General features: G+C 42.0%; 2 long non-coding RNA genes across 2 annotated transcripts; both read right to left on the reverse strand.

Moving 5' to 3' along the window:
- Window positions 1–12,108: 12,108 nt before the first annotated feature.
- Window positions 12,109–12,729, reverse strand: LOC106097874 (uncharacterized). The gene is made up of 3 exons (XR_001223927.3): window positions 12,562–12,729; window positions 12,346–12,467; window positions 12,109–12,259 (listed from the first exon to the last, which is right to left on the reverse strand). It is a non-coding gene; the product is annotated as an uncharacterized LOC106097874 (long non-coding RNA).
- Window positions 12,730–13,306: 577 nt separating this feature from the next.
- LOC112847262 (uncharacterized) lies at window positions 13,307–16,046 on the reverse strand. The gene is made up of 3 exons (XR_003220692.1): window positions 15,823–16,046; window positions 14,374–14,529; window positions 13,307–14,299 (listed from the first exon to the last, which is right to left on the reverse strand). It is a non-coding gene; the product is annotated as an uncharacterized LOC112847262 (long non-coding RNA).
- Window positions 16,047–16,341: the final 295 nt, after the last annotated feature.

Raw genomic sequence — 16,341 nt, forward strand, 5'->3', positions numbered from 1 at the left:
TTCTGTCAGTCACTTTATTACAGTTTTGCACTTTGCTAATTAATCTGCTTATATGTGTGTGTATGGGGGCAAAGAATGCCATAGAGCACATTGTACAGATCACTGAATGGTTTATATACATTCTGGTATAGAACCACAAATATATAAGAATAAAGCAAATTTTGTGGCTATCTCTAACCCCTGGCCAAAGTCATGTTTCATTCTAATGGTAGTAAAGTGCAACCTGCACCTTGCTGCACTTTATATGGACGTTTTCACCTTTCTGCATTAGATAATTTTAAAATATTATAACTTGTATAGTTAAATAAATATTACCAAAAGAGACTTACTTTTAGCTGAGAAATGAGAGTGGTAGGGGAAATTTTAGAGCAATTCAAATCTAAGCACTTCACCACACTGATGTTTTAAGTTGAGTTTAACTATTTCATACTGTGTTTATTCTATAGTGATGCATCGTATTATATTAAATCATATTTGTAGTGGCTGTACTGTGACGAACACATATCTTTGAAAAAAACAAACAAAAAAAAAAACAGCTGTTAATTCACCTGTGATTTTTATAGTAATTTTATTTTATTTTTAAGTATTATAAAACGTATCTATAAAAAATCACAGGTGAATTAAAAGGTTTGAGAGCTATGTGACATGATAAACTATCAGGTGGTGTGGCACCTGGCAGAACCGCTGGATGAACTTCTGGCATTTGGTCACCCGAGGGATTTCTCTGAGACACAAGTGTGAAGGTTTTGGCCAAGCTTTTGATGTTCCACTTACCTGTTATATTGAATTGATGTATCTTCCCTATTATAAATGCTTTTCTTGTTAACATGCTAAAACATTTTAAATATATTAACATAACATAAAAATACTTTAAACACATTAAAACATTTTCACACTGCACTCTTCTCTGTATTGTACATATTGGCCAAGGTGATCAGTCAAAGAAAACTTATCTCTTGCTATGTTTAAGCTTGTCTTTTTGCTAATCGTAGCTCTATTTCCACACACTTTTTACAATCAACAAAATCAGACAAAGCTGCTGGCATCACAGCTTAACAAATTAAAGCTTTTGATAGCTGGAGATGGACAAACCCATGAAAATAAGATGGACTGCAGTTTCCAATGGGATCCAAGCCAAGCGTGCTTCCAGAAACAATAGCTAATTGCAGCCACAAGATGCAGGTTGTCTACTGATTAGAAGGTCAGTGGATTGATCCCTGAGTCGCTCAGTCTCCATGGGCAAGATACTGTACCCCAAGTTGCTCTGAGTTCTATTAAGAATACTCCAAAAGGGTCCAACAGGACACAGACAATAAAGAGGTCCAGTTTAATGACTCGAAGAAGCTAAGCAGACTCCAATTGGTTATGAGGAGGGAAAGTATTTGCAGAGATCAAAACTAATTTCTGTACCATGCTGTAAAGAATCCAGTATCCCGGCAAAACATGTAATAGTTACGCAGGTCCACCGCGTCATTACGCTTTTCCTCTCCAAAATGTGAAATGGACACACATGCAGAAGTTACATTACCAGCAAGCGGAGATAATTTATTTAGAGCCACAAAGTCGGTAGTGAGCAAAAAACGTATGAAGTGCATTTGAGTCTTTAATCACCGGAAACAATTAAGCTAGGCATCTAATATGTATATACATATAAAAGTGTTAATAATGTCTGTTTGAACGCTTTCCCTTGATTAATTTCATGTTGACTTGAAATAAACTATCTCCCTCTGCTGTTACTGCAGCTTACTGCAACTTCTGCATGTGTGTACATTTCACGTCTTGGAGAGGCAAAGCATGAAATGGACACAGTGGACCATTTCACGCTTTGCTGGGATATCTGGTTGCTGTAAATGGGCTTTTTAATCCTTTCAATGGACTATGTTAGTTTTTGGGGACTGATTCGCTTTCATCCCATCTGTAAGTGGCAACTTGGGGAACTACAGTTTTTGTCACTTCCACATGAGCTTCATTTTTGAGCTTTGGAGTGTCTCTTGGTTTACTAATAACATACAGTGTTGGGGAGTAACGGAATACATGTACCAGCGTTATGTATTTAAAATATAAAACATGAGTAACTGTTTACAGTTACCGTTTAAATAGGTGGTAATCAGAATACAGTTCCTGTTTCATATGTTAGGCTATCTGCTCTCTATGCCTTCTCCAATTTTGGTGATTAAACACAGTCAGGCGCAGGTTTAGCTTGCATGGATGCGCATGTAGTCATATATCGCATGGCTGAGAGCGGTATGACCGGCTGTGCTTCTTTAATATTTTTTTTTTAACTCAGTTTCCATCAGGGATTAATAAGGTTTCTCTGATTCTGATTGCTGGAAATCCAAACAAAACACGTAATAAGAGGCTCTAATGTAAGCGTCCTGTTAATGTTGGTGGCGTCAGTTACACAATGGAGCCAGAGCCAGCACAACAGAGCCAGCAGTGCATGGGCAGGAATGCATTTCCGATACCACTTCATAAGAAGAATGGGATGGGCGAAACTTCAGTATCTTCGATTTACTATTGCTGTGATTTTTATTACTATTAATGAAGGCTACTCGCTGACGAGCTAATGTAACCCAGTTCCTAGAATCATCTCAAACAAAAGAGAAGAAAAAGTAAAACCTTTAATGTTCATTGTTCTTACTTGTCCCTGTTAATGAAAGTGGAGCTAGATCAATATATTTATTTAAACATAAAAGGGACACAGATTTATATATGATATGCTCTGGTCAAACAAGGGTTAAGTTTTCTCAGAGGGTTGATGAGCTCTGATGAGAGCCTATTATTTTACTCCACTCCTCGCATGTCAGCCAATCGGTGAAGCTCTAGGCAGCTCTTGTCCCTCCTTAGTGCCAGCTCCCAAGTTTGCAGTCTCTTGCTTCTACAGCCGAACAGAGCAGGCGGACTAAAACTTTGCTATCGAGGGCAGAGCGAAACCGGAAGGTTTACCGAGCTGTGGCTTCACGTAAACGCTGAGCATACACTCGACGGCGGTCAGGTTTTTTATATGGGACGAATCCAAAGACCAGGTCAGCGATTCCAGAACCCAGAGTGTTCCAGTGTTCACTGGATGGCGAGCCAACCCAAGATCCTAGGAGACGATATACATACACACGCACACTCATTTGCACATTGATGGACTACAATCCTCTACTGTACAAGTAGTACGGTAGGATAGACAATCACACACACTCTTACCATTGGATGGACTCTATTGCAATACACCCGTTTGTCATGGGCCCCACTGGTACCATTTGGACTTAAAAAAGACTAATACTTTTACTTGTGCACAATTTTATTTTATTCTATTTTTTTTGCTACTTTGGGGAGAATTTTATACTTGAAGTTTTGTTAAACCTGTTGTAATACTGTGTTGTTTACAAAATCCTTTTAAGGGCTTAAAATCACTAAAGCACTTTTAAGCCACACAACTGTGTTTGTCTGGTTTCTCTGCCATTCATATACCAGAGCTCTAAGAGTCGTTCTTTATCTTCTGATACTAGCCCAAATTACTCATTACCTTGGTAGTTATCCATTGGTACTGTATATAAATCCAGGTAAGTGCTACAAAAGTGGCGAGCCAGCCAGGAGCTCTTTGGTGCATGAATATCAGCAGTGAAACCTCTTTGAAGTGTGTATTTTCATTGAAACATCTTTTGCTATTGCCACAAGATGGATTTTGTATTGAGCTCAGGTATCAAAGTCCCCAATGCCGTAATTGTTAGTGGTATACTTAATTCATCGGATGATGAAGAGATTCTAGACTTTTTGAAGCAGTATGGTACCTTTAGAGCCGTCCCAGTTGTAGATTCCAACTCTGAGTTTTTCAAAAACCTGATCGTTGAGTACCGAAGTGGTAACTCCATTGATGCCTTAACTGATCTTTTGCCATACACATATGAAGTTGAAGGGAAGCCCGGTGTAAAATACCATGTAAGAGCTCTCTCCAGCGTTTACACTGCCAAGGTGGGTGGCAGTGCTACCAAATCCTACTTAGATGAAATAAAGCAGGTGGCAAAACTGAGTGGCAAAAGTTTTGAAGAGGTACTGAAGTCGATGATGACAGAGATCAGTGAAATCATTGGGAGTTCAGAGACCGATGATGAATGTATGCTCTCCTCCATGCAAGTTGATGATCCAAACAGGGAGAACCAGCTTCACCCCTCTCTTGAAACTTCTGAGATTGCACGCCAGCAGTTGTCTGAAGATCCACCACAGGTAGGATTGATTCAAGGTGGTGCGGAGCCACACCTACCTGTTGATTTCAAAAAGAGCCCACTTAGTGCGGCAAACAGTTTCAACCCACCTGAAATTCAGAAAGTCATTGTGGAACACATCGTGAAGAAAGATGACTTGATTGCACATTCATATTCTCCAATGAGACTCCGCTCATTCTCTGGTAGGATTCCCCGACCCAACGGTGAGACAGATTATGACACATGGCGTTCACATGTCGAACTTCTCAGGAAAGACCCCGCCATGTCTGAACTTCAAAAATCTAGAAAGATCTTTGAGAGCTTGTTGTCCCCTGCAGCTGACATTGTCAACAGACTGAGCCCAGAAGCTTCACCTGAAACTTACCTTCAGTTGTTAGATGCAGCTTTTGGAACAGTGGAGGACGGAGAGGAGCTTTTGGCCCAATTCATGAACACTCTTCAGGATCCTGGTGAAAAGGCCTCTGCGTACCTCTGCCGTCTTCAGGGCGCATTGAACCTCACTCTGAAGAGGGGAGGAGTCTCTGCTGAGGATGCCGATAAACACATTCTCAAGCAGTTTTGTCGTGGATGTTGGGACCACACCTTGCTCTCAGATCTTAATCTTGAAAATAAGAAAAGCCAACCTCCAACATTCTCAGAACTTCTATTAATGCTCCGAACAGAAGAAGATAGACTGGCAGCTAAAGCCACACGGATGAAGAAACACCTTGGCTCAACCCGGCAGCGGGTTGTGGCACACTGTCAAAAGACTTGCACCTGTAGTGAGCTACAGACAGTGACTCAATCTGATTCTGACCCGTTGACAGATCTGAGGAAGCAAGTTGCATCTCTACAGAGTCAGCTTACTAATTTGATGGCAAAGAAACAGAAGAAAAGCTCGCAGCCCAAAGACAAGGCTGAGTGTGATTTACGTGACATGGCTATGGCAACCCCTAACATCAACGTCACAAGTGCGAAGCCTGCCAACTTGCGGCAGGGCACCCAGCCAAAACCATGGTACTGCTTCAAGTGTGGTCAGGATGGCCACATCTCAGCAAGTTGCAGTAATGACCCAGACCCCACTCTTGTCGCTGATAAGAGGAAACAATTGAGAGAGAAGCGTCGCATTTGGGAGATGCAAAACACTCCATCTGCTGACCAGGATTTTTAGACGCAGTCTCAGTTGTGGGGCAAACTGGGACTGAAGCAGGTCAACGTCGTCCCGCTAAATCTGGAAGTCAAGCTAAGACAAGAGCACAGGCCACTTTGAGGCAATCCCATGTTAGAGAGCAACCTTTCAGACTACCTAAGAGGCTCATAGGCACGAAGAGTACAGGTCAAGTCACGATCAAAGGTAAGGTGTGCAGTTGTCTCCTTGATACGGGTTCTCAAGTGACCACTGTCACCAAGTCCTACTATGACCAGTATTTGTCTGAGCAACCGATAGAGCCACTCCATGACCTTCTGGAAGTTGAAGGAGCCAATGGGCAGCTTGTACCTTACCTGGGTTATGTTGGGATTGGAATTACCTTTCCTAAAGACTTTCTTGGTGCTGAACTAGAAGTCAAAACGCTAGCTCTAGTAGTCCCAGACACCGGGACATTAACGAAGTCTTGTGTATTGATTGGAACAAACACTCTTGATGTAGTGTATGAAATGTACACAGACGCGAACCCAGAGAGCTACCATCCCATTCCTCATGGGTACAGAACCGTACTCAAAGTACTGGAGTTGCGGCAAAAGCAATGTTCAGATGAAAACGTTGGATTAGTGAGGATGCGTGGCAAGGATGAAGTGATCGTCCCAGCTGGGAAAACAGTCGTTCTTGAGGGGACAGTATCAATCAAGGAATTTTACACTGAGAGATCTGCCCTGTTGGAATATCCTTCAGCATCTTCCCTGCCTGGGGGGCTTTTAGTGCAAACCTGTCTCCTTGACTTGCCAAGTAACCAGTCGTGCAAACTACCTGTAGTAGTTTCCAATGAGTCAGAGCACGACATTACCATCCCAGCTAAGAGCGTGATTGCCGAACTCAGTGCAATACAGACTGTCCTATCTCACAAACAAATTGTGAGTGAGCCATCAGAGTGTGAACCATCTAAGACCTCTAGTGTGGCATTTGACTTTGCAGACTCTCCTATCCCTTCTGACTGGAAAGACCGCATTACTCAAAAGCTGAGCAGTATGCCAGAGGTCTTCGCCCAGACTGATCTGGATTTTGGAAGGACGGACAAGGTCAAACACCACATTAAGCTATCAGATGAGACACCATTCAAACACAGAGCCCGACCGATTCACCCGCACGACATAGAGGCTGTTCGAAAGCATCTGCAAGAGCTTCTCGCAACTGGAGTAATCCGTGAGAGCGAGTCCCCATTCTCCTCGCCAATTGTTGTGGTCAGGAAGAAGAACGGTCAGGTACGTCTGTGTGTTGACTACCGTAAGTTGAACTTACAAACAGTGAAAGACGCATACGCCCTCCCAAGACTGGATGACACCTTCACCGCACTCTCAGGTTCCAAGTGGTTCAGTACACTTGATCTTAAGTCCGGCTATTATCAGATCGAAGTTGCAGAGAGTGATAAGCCCAAGACTGCCTTTGTCTGTCCACTAGGTTTCTGGGAGTTCAACCGTATGCCACAGGGAGTGACAAACGCGCCAAGTACTTTTCAGAGGCTTATGGAGAAATGCATGGGAGACATAAATCTGAAGGAAGTTGTTGTTTTCCTGGATGATCTGATAGTTTTCTCCAAAACCCTTGAGGAGCATGAAGCCAGACTCATGAAGGTCCTGGAACGCTTAAAGGAGTATGGGTTAAAGCTGTCTCCTGAGAAGTGCAAGTTCTTCCAGTCCTCAGTTCGGTACTTGGGGCATGTTGTTTCTCAGCACGGAGTGGAAACTGACCCAGAAAAGACGGCCACACTTAAAACTTGGCCAGTCCCTCAGAACCTCAAGGAGCTGAGATCCTTCCTCGGGTTCTGTGGGTATTACAGACGGTTTGTTAAAGGCTACTCAAGTATTGTGAAACCGCTGAACGATCTAACGTCCGGTTATCCACCACTGAGGAAGCATTGCAAATCAAAAGGGAGGAGTAATCAGTATCATGATCCAAAGGAGCCGTTTACGGGCGATGGACCCCTGCTTGCCAGAAAGCGTTTGAGGCTATCATTGACAAGCTAACGTCTCCTCCAGTCCTGGCCTTTGCTGACCCAAAGCTGCCTTACATCCTTCATACAGATGCGAGCACCACGGGCCTTGGAGCAGCCTTATACCAGGAGCAGGAGGGACAGCTGCGGGTTATCGCCTACGCGAGCAGAGGTTTGTCGTGTAGTGAGTCCCGCTATCCAGCACACAAGCTCGAGTTTTTGGCTCTAAAGTGGGCTGTAACAGAGAAGCTGAGTGACTACCTCTATGGCAATCAGTTTACTGTTGTCACAGACTCAAACCCTCTGACCTACATCCTCACCTCAGCGAAACTCGATGCAACCAGCTACAGGTGGTTGGCGGCCCTCTCTACCTTCAATTTCAGACTCCAGTATCGTTCTGGAAAACAAAATGGAGATGCCGATGGACTGTCGCGTCGTCCTCATGGCAAGCTACCTGATGACCTTACATCTCAAAAAGAGAGAGACCGGATATGCCAGTTTGCAAAACAACATCTGTCAGATCCAGACAATATTGACTCAGTCGATCAGGACGTTGTTCATGCTATCTGTGAGAGGCAGTTTGTTTATCATTCAACCACCTCTGAAGCTTTGGGTGATGATGCAGGTATATCCCTTGTCGAAAGTCTTGCCATTTCTGGAGATGCTGTACCTGACAGCTTTGAGCATGAAGAGACGTTGGGAGGCCTAGACATCATTCCCCACCTCTCACAGGCAGACCTCAGACACAGCCAGAGATCTGATCGGTGCATCAGACATGTTATTACCCAGATGGAGAGTGGGGAGAAACCCCCTCCCACATTGAGGAAAGAACTTCCAGACGTAGTCCTGTTGCTGAGAGAGTTGAACAGGTTCGAGCTGTGCAATGACATTCTCTACAGAACACGCCAAGAAGGCGGTAATAAACATTACCAGTTGGTCTTACCTGAAGACCTGCGAGAGTCTGTGTTGACAAGCCTACATGACAACATGGGTCATATGGGAATAGAGCGCACACTCGATCTGGTCAGAGCCAGGTTCTACTGGCCGAGAATGTCCTCAGATGTGGAGAAAAAGATAAAGACCTGCCACAGGTGTGTACGCAGGAAAACGTTACCTGAGAAGGCTGCACCTTTGGTGAATATCATGACGACAAGACCCCTTGAGTTAGTCTGCATGGATTTCCTATCCATTGAACCAGACAGCAGTAATGTGAAAGATGTTCTTGTCATCACAGATCATTTTACTAAATATGCAGTCGCTATCCCAACATCGAACCAAAAAGCTCGGACTGTCGCAAAGTGTCTGTGGGACCATTTCATAGTACACTATGGCATTCCTGAAAAATTACACAGCGATCAAGGGCCTGATTTTGAATCTCAGCTGATCAAAGGGCTGTGTGAAGTAGCAGGCATACAGAAGATTCGGACTACCCCGTACCACCCCAGGGGCAACCCGGTGGAGCGTTTTAACCGAACACTCTTAAGTATGCTTGGAACTCTGGAGAACAAAGACAAGTCACATTGGAAGGATTTTGTAAAGCCTTTAGTTCATGCGTACAACTGTACCAAGAACGAGGTAACTGGATTCACACCTTATGAGCTGATGTTCGGGCGTCAGCCACGGTTGCCTGTCGACTTAGCTTTCGGGTTACCTGTGAGAGAACAACAAAACAAGTCACACTCCCAATATGTTAAGGACCTCAAATCCCATCTTGAGGAGAGCTATAAAATAGCTACACGGAGTGCTGCAAAGGTAGCCGAAAGGAACAAAACCAGATTTGACAAACATGTGACCACATCTACCTTGGAAATCGGAGACCGAGTGCTGGTCAGGAACATACGCATTCGAGGGAAGCACAAACTCGCCGATAAATGGGAGCAGACCGTCTACGTGGTGGTGAAACGAGCTGGAGACCTCCCCGTCTACACTGTTAAACCTGAGGGTGGGGATGGCCCCATACGCACCCTACACAGAGACCTCTTACTCCCTTGTGGGTTCCTCTCTGCAGCCAAGGAAGTGAAACCTGAACAACCAAAACCAAAGAAAAGGCCCAGAATGCGACAGAACACTCATAAAGACGATGACAGAGCAGATCACTCCTCGGATGAGGATGATATTGTTTCAGTCCACTGGTTTGCAGATAGATCAGTGCCAAATGACTCAACGTACATTGTCAAGCGAGATGTTCTGCTGACTCATAAATCAAGTCTTGGTCAAGATGATGTGACTGCAGATCATGACAAGTTGGCTGATGGTACTCCAGCTTGTGCAGACACCATATCTGATGTTATTCCAGCCAGTCATGCTGATGATAACCAACCTTATGACAATCAGATTGCAAGTTATGGAGAAGCCTCATATGAGGGAGACTTACCTGGAAATGACGAATCTGAAAAGGAAAGAGACTTACCTTCTACGGATCGCCCTGACATGAGGGATGAACAAATCCTACTTCTCTCAGACATGTTAGGGAGTGATGAGGAAGGAGAGGACTTGATATTTGACAGAGAAACAGTAAACAAAGACAGAGATGAACAAACAAGCAAAGAAATTCCTGTCCGAAGATCAGAAAGAAGTCGTCAGCCACCAAAAAGGCTAGACTATCCTGAATTGGGAAATCCCCTTGTCACTGTGGTCAAGTCATTATTCCAGGGTTTAACCACAGCTTTCATTGAATCTTTAAATGCTAAAGCTGAATTATTGTTCTTAGATGATGCAGTTCACAGTAGACATGCAAAGGGACTTGCATGAATTCAAGAGGGGAGGGTGTAACCCAGTTCCTAGAATCATCTCAAACAAAAGAGAAGAAAAAGTAAAACCTTTAATGTTCATTGTTCTTACTTGTCCCTGTTAATGAAAGTGGAGCTAGATCAATATATTTATTTAAACATAAAAGGGACACAGATTTATATATGATATGCTCTGGTCAAACAAGGGTTAAGTTTTCTCAGAGGGTTGATGAGCTCTGATGAGAGCCTATTATTTTACTCCACTCCTCGCATGTCAGCCAATCGGTGAAGCTCTAGGCAGCTCTTGTCCCTCCTTAGTGCCAGCTCCCAAGTTTGCAGTCTCTTGCTTCTACAGCCGAACAGAGCAGGCGGACTAAAACTTTGCTATCGAGGGCAGAGCGAAACCGGAAGGTTTACCGAGCTGTGGCTTCACGTAAACGCTGAGCATACACTCGACGGCGGTCAGGTTTTTTATATGGGACGAATCCAAAGACCAGGTCAGCGATTCCAGAACCCAGAGTGTTCCAGTGTTCACTGGATGGCGAGCCAACCCAAGATCCTAGGAGACGATATACATACACACGCACACTCATTTGCACATTGATGGACTACAATCCTCTACTGTACAAGTAGTACGGTAGGATAGACAATCACACACACTCTTACCATTGGATGGACTCTATTGCAATACACCCGTTTGTCATGGGCCCCACTGGTACCATTTGGACTTAAAAAAGACTAATACTTTTACTTGTGCACAATTTTATTTTATTCTATTTTTTTTGCTACTTTGGGGAGAATTTTATACTTGAAGTTTTGTTAAACCTGTTGTAATACTGTGTTGTTTACAAAATCCTTTTAAGGGCTTAAAATCACTAAAGCACTTTTAAGCCACACAACTGTGTTTGTCTGGTTTCTCTGCCATTCATATACCAGAGCTCTAAGAGTCGTTCTTTATCTTCTGATACTAGCCCAAATTACTCATTACCTTGGTAGTTATCCATTGGTACTGTATATAAATCCAGGTAAGTGCTACACTAACATTGTTAGCTGGCATTAGCTGAGGTTAGTTCATAGACTACAGACTGTTTGGCCATTTCGCAGTACTCAAGTACGCCAGTCCGTACTCACATTTTCGCTAGTCAGGACTTCGTAAGTTCACACGGGAGTCCAGACTTCCCGACAAAGCAGCGCGATTGTTCTACAATTGGAACCGCAGTGTACTTGATGACATCACAGCTCCGGAGTTTTTACTGACATCCCCTTTTAATTTAACTTTGATTAATATTTGCAATGGAAATGACACATGACATAAAAAATTGCACATGATGTAGTAGATTTCTTTAAGAAAAAAAAAACCACACAAGCTTGCCACACAAGCTTAATCTCTGTTAATAAACATAGTACACATGTATGCCTGAATAAAAACAAACAAGTGAGATGTTAGAATGCGCTTATTTTTATTTTAGTAAATACTCAAAACTTAAAATAAACAGCTGGGGTTTGGAAGAGAATTGAACAAATATGTAAAATATAATCTGATCATTTTTGAGCAGCCTTCGGGATCTCCACATACTAACATGTTGTTTTTAGACTTCATGGATAGCATTAACAACCTGCTAGCTGCAAATAATCATGTGCAGTTCCACATGATTATTAACAGACAAAAAGAAAACATATTAATGATACAGAAATAGTTTTCTATATGAGATCACTGCAAAAAGTGCAGCCTTACCTAATATCCACCCTACTGTTACTCATTTAACATAAAGATTTAAAAATCTAGTTGGTATTGGTATGGCGAGTAGCCTTCAGTAATAGTAATAAATCACACAGCAATAGTACATTCATAGTTGTAAAAAGCATGACAATATATTAAGTATTCCAAAGTATTCAAAATACTCTCATTGAGTAACTTAACGGGATATGTTACAAAACACATTTTGGGCCATGTATTCTGTAATCTGTAGTGGAATACATTTTTGTTAGGTGAATTGGCACGGATGGATTTAGTGGCAGAAACACACGGGCACAGGATAGTAGTGATGCAGATTTATATACGACGGTGGGGAACATATTTACAAGGGAAAGGGCTATATACAATAACAAGTAAAATGTGCAAAATGAGCAGAGCTGAAGAGATGAAACGGAGCCGAGGTATGCGGGTGGACAGATGACGCACCGGAGCTACCTGAGAACGAGGGACAAACAAACTTAGGAGCAACGTCGATAACCGAGAGCGAAACTAAAGTAGACGGGGAGAGTTGGAGAGCTTACTTGAAACACAGAAATACAGCTGTAGCAGTGGTCACAAACAGGTGCAAAGTAACTCCCCGTCACGGATCCAAGGAAGCCAATCACAAAGAAAACTAGGCAGGCGAGCAGGCAGGCGGGACAGGCTAGTACAAAGGAAAAAAGCAGGCAGGGGATAGATCTTAACACATGCAGCTCAATAGCGTGGAATCCATAGATTCAGCTTGCAACAAACGTTACCACTAGTGAAAGCGACAATACCCCGACACCAGACGTCCGTGACTCAGCTCCATAAATGCGCTCACTGATGACGTCCGATGCGCCGCAGGTGTGCCGGAATGCCATCAAGACCCCGCCCCGCCAACCTATGCCAAGAAGGGAAACAAAACCCAAGAACAACAATACATCTACCCACCACCTCCTAATAATTTTAAAAGTAACCTTCCCAACACTGATAACATACAGTGGCTTGCAAAAGCTGTAATTGCAGCACAAGGTGGCCCTACAAAGTATTGACTCAGGGGGCTGAATAATTACGCACACCCCACTTTTCAGTTATTTATTTGTAACAAATGTTTGGAATCATGTATGATTTTCATTCCACTTCTCACGTGTACACCACTTTGTATTGGTCTTTGACATGGAATTCCAATAAAATTGATTCATGTTTGTGGCTGTAATGTGACAAAATGTGGAAAAGTTCAAGGGGGCCAAATACTTTTGCAAGCCACTGTATAACAACACATAAAATTACTTGCACACCAAACCTGTATGCCTTTAAAAGACTGATTCAGATACAGAATATCAATAGAGAAGTCCCAAGTGAAGGCACATTGTGTTGCACATGAGGGAAGTAATGGATAAAAGAGAAATTTAACTCCAAGGTCAACATGTGTCACTCATTAGTTTCTCCTGATGATGACCCACAAAAACTCTAAAGTATATTTTTAAATATTCATTCCTTATCCCTCTCTTGGAGCTTAAGAGAATTTCATCTTACACCAAGGTCATACATTTATCAAAAACCCACATCTATCATGTTGGGATTATGTCAGCTCCTTCCCTCTCCTCTTATATCCTGAAACTGTTATCATTTTATTATCAGTAATGCAAGTCAAGTACCCCAAAGATAGTGCATTAGTGCTTTATAAAACCAAGAGATAAACAGAAACAACACACTCAATGCCAATAGATTCACACACTGGGCACTCAACCAATTCAAATGATTCAGAACATTCTTGCTATTAGTTCCCCCAGGTCTTTCTGCTGGTTCTTCTTTCTTCTTTTTTTTAATGTTGACTCTGCTCTCACTTGATCTCTGATGGCAAAGTCTATCTAAACACAATGCAGTCTTTAAGACTTGACATAGCTTATGTGATGCTGACAATGTGAGAAATCAAACCTTATTTCACCAAGAATTCAGTTATATGCTGGTACTTTTATACTCCTCAGGTGGATAGGTCTAAATCTTGAAAACTGATATTTGAAATGTGCTTAACAGTATGGCTCAAAATGAGACAAAGAGATAATTTGTCCTCACACTTGTGTGTTTAAGCACGAGTTGGACTCAAACACCAGATTCAGAAAACCAACAGGAGTTTTACAGAATTAACTTTAAACAAGGTTAGTTCTCAAAAACAGGTAAGAGGGAGTACTACTACTGGAACAGGTCTGAAGATTCTGCCAAAGAGTACGTAAAATGTTAGAAATAGCCAAGTTGAGTTTGATAAGACTGTATAATATTTGCAATCAGACTCTGAGACTCTGAGAAACAGAGGGGCTACTAGAAGATGATCCCAGGGAGTGGAGAGAGATTTGGCAGAGAGTGGGCAGCTGTGTTTTAGGTAAGTCATTTTCTTTGTTGGTGCAGCAACCAGCTAGAGGGCTCAGGCAAGAAAACTGGGAAGTCTCTGTTAAACTCTTCAAGGTAATGGAAATCTGGGAACACAGAGGAATCACAAGGATTTCAGGTATCCACCTGGAATTCAAATGGGAAAGGAGCATTATAGGATGAAAAACAGAAAAACAGGTAGAAGATATGGACCTAATTACCATAAAAGATATCACAATCATCTGGTGGAGAGTAGCTGGTCCTTAAAGACCCTAAGCTGATCAGATAGTGTAGAACAGATGCGGAGGAGAAAACATGGACAAGGGAGCCTTTGCCCACAGTTCGACCAACAAAGAAATGCCAGTCCACAACTCTTCCTGAGAGTGAGAGCAGAAAAAGAATCTAATCAAGAAGTAGTAATAATAATTATTAGATCAAGTTACAGAGGGTTTATAGATAACTTATGAACAAATCATAACAGAACCACGAGCTTGCTTCCACATGGGAGTGAAAGTTGTCCTGATTTGGAATCATTGTATGACCTTTAACATCAGCTCATGTCATTCGCTTCTCACTCATTTTTTTTAATTAAATAAATATTTTTGTGTAGAGATTTTACTACTGAGCGACTACGCAATTGAGTTTAGTATAATACTGTATGGAAATTAAACAGGTCTATTAAGGATAGTAATTTAAAAAAAATACGAGTAAAATATCTCTAGTTAAAATGTGGGTTATAAGAAATATCCTTAGATTATAGCAGTTAAAGCCAAATAAAATCATTGTCATCTGTCTGTCTAGCAAATTTACCCCATGTCACAATGCTAACTGATAAGGTATTGGGTTTTTGGGTGGAAGGCATGCTGTATGTGAAGTTTGTGTTTTCATTAAATCCATCCTGTTTTATGGGTTCAGTGGAATCATTCATCACAGTGCTCTTGATCTAAATATTCATCTAGCATATGAGCCTCCATGTTCTTTGATCTTGTTCACTTTGCTTTGTGATGCTGTAATGAAGTCATAGTAATGGAGTCATCCCTTTCAAGACTAAATGTCCTACGCTGTGTTGTATTTTAGAATAGATCTGCCTAAGTAAATTTTCAAATGATACATGAGTTGTGTGTGTGTGTGTGTGTTCTGTGCTGAGAAGCTGATAAAAGAAGTCCGGTTCTGTAGAACTACAGAACGATTAAAGTCCACGAGAGAGGCTGAAATTAGAAGTTAAGAACAGTCTAAGGTAAAAACAGCAAAGCAGATTAAAAACAGACCTACTATGGTTGTGCTTTTTTTTTTTTTTTTACAGAAAAGTAGGCAGTTAAATGTAACACCACATTTACCAGTATGAAGATGGTTAAAAAAAAAAAGTATGTGTGAATTACCAAAGCTTTCCTCTAATGCTGAGTCAACACCCCAACTGTTTAGAGCCATGCCCCAGATATTTCTGTGTGCTTAGTGATACTGATGGTTTGATGAAATAGAGCATTACTCAATCAAATTAAACCTAATTCATGGATTGATAATAACATCACAAATCAATTGTCATAATTTTTTAACTCCTCTCTAGTAAGAAGTCTGTTAAATAACATAATGAGTGTGTCAAAATGCAAAATGAAGCTAATAATTGGGCTCTGACAGATCTGAAGTGTGTTAGACGAATACTTGAATCTTACAATATATAAACATGATGTCAGGGGCTTCGTGTGTGGATGACAGGAAGAGAGGATCAAACGCAGGACTCGTAGCTTGATTGAAGATGAGAATGGCGTTTATTATACAGAATGGATGAACAGAACGTGAACGAACGCTGACTGGCTGAATGACTGGCTGAACTGAAAGCACACACGGGAACAACAACATCAATGACAAGACACTGAACTGATGAAACTGAGGAACTTAAATATGCAGGCTGAATGATGATGATGATTGGAGACAGGTGAGAGCGCGGCTGAACATAATCCGACTAATGAAACAGAAAGTAGAGCTAGAACATAATGAAACCAGAAAAGGGAACATGTGGAAAATAAACAGTGAACATCAACTGAAAACACTGGGTCAACGACCCAGGAACCCTGACACATGACTTCAATGAATACCTGGAGACTGTAGAAAACAATGATATACACATGTATGCATGTGGCACAGTAAAAGCAATTCCATTACGATGCAGAAGAATCCCAATCTGATGGAAA

This window comes from Oreochromis niloticus, linkage group LG7 (genome assembly GCF_001858045.2).
Source record: "Oreochromis niloticus isolate F11D_XX linkage group LG7, O_niloticus_UMD_NMBU, whole genome shotgun sequence".
NCBI classification, from domain to species: domain Eukaryota; kingdom Metazoa; phylum Chordata; class Actinopteri; order Cichliformes; family Cichlidae; genus Oreochromis; species Oreochromis niloticus.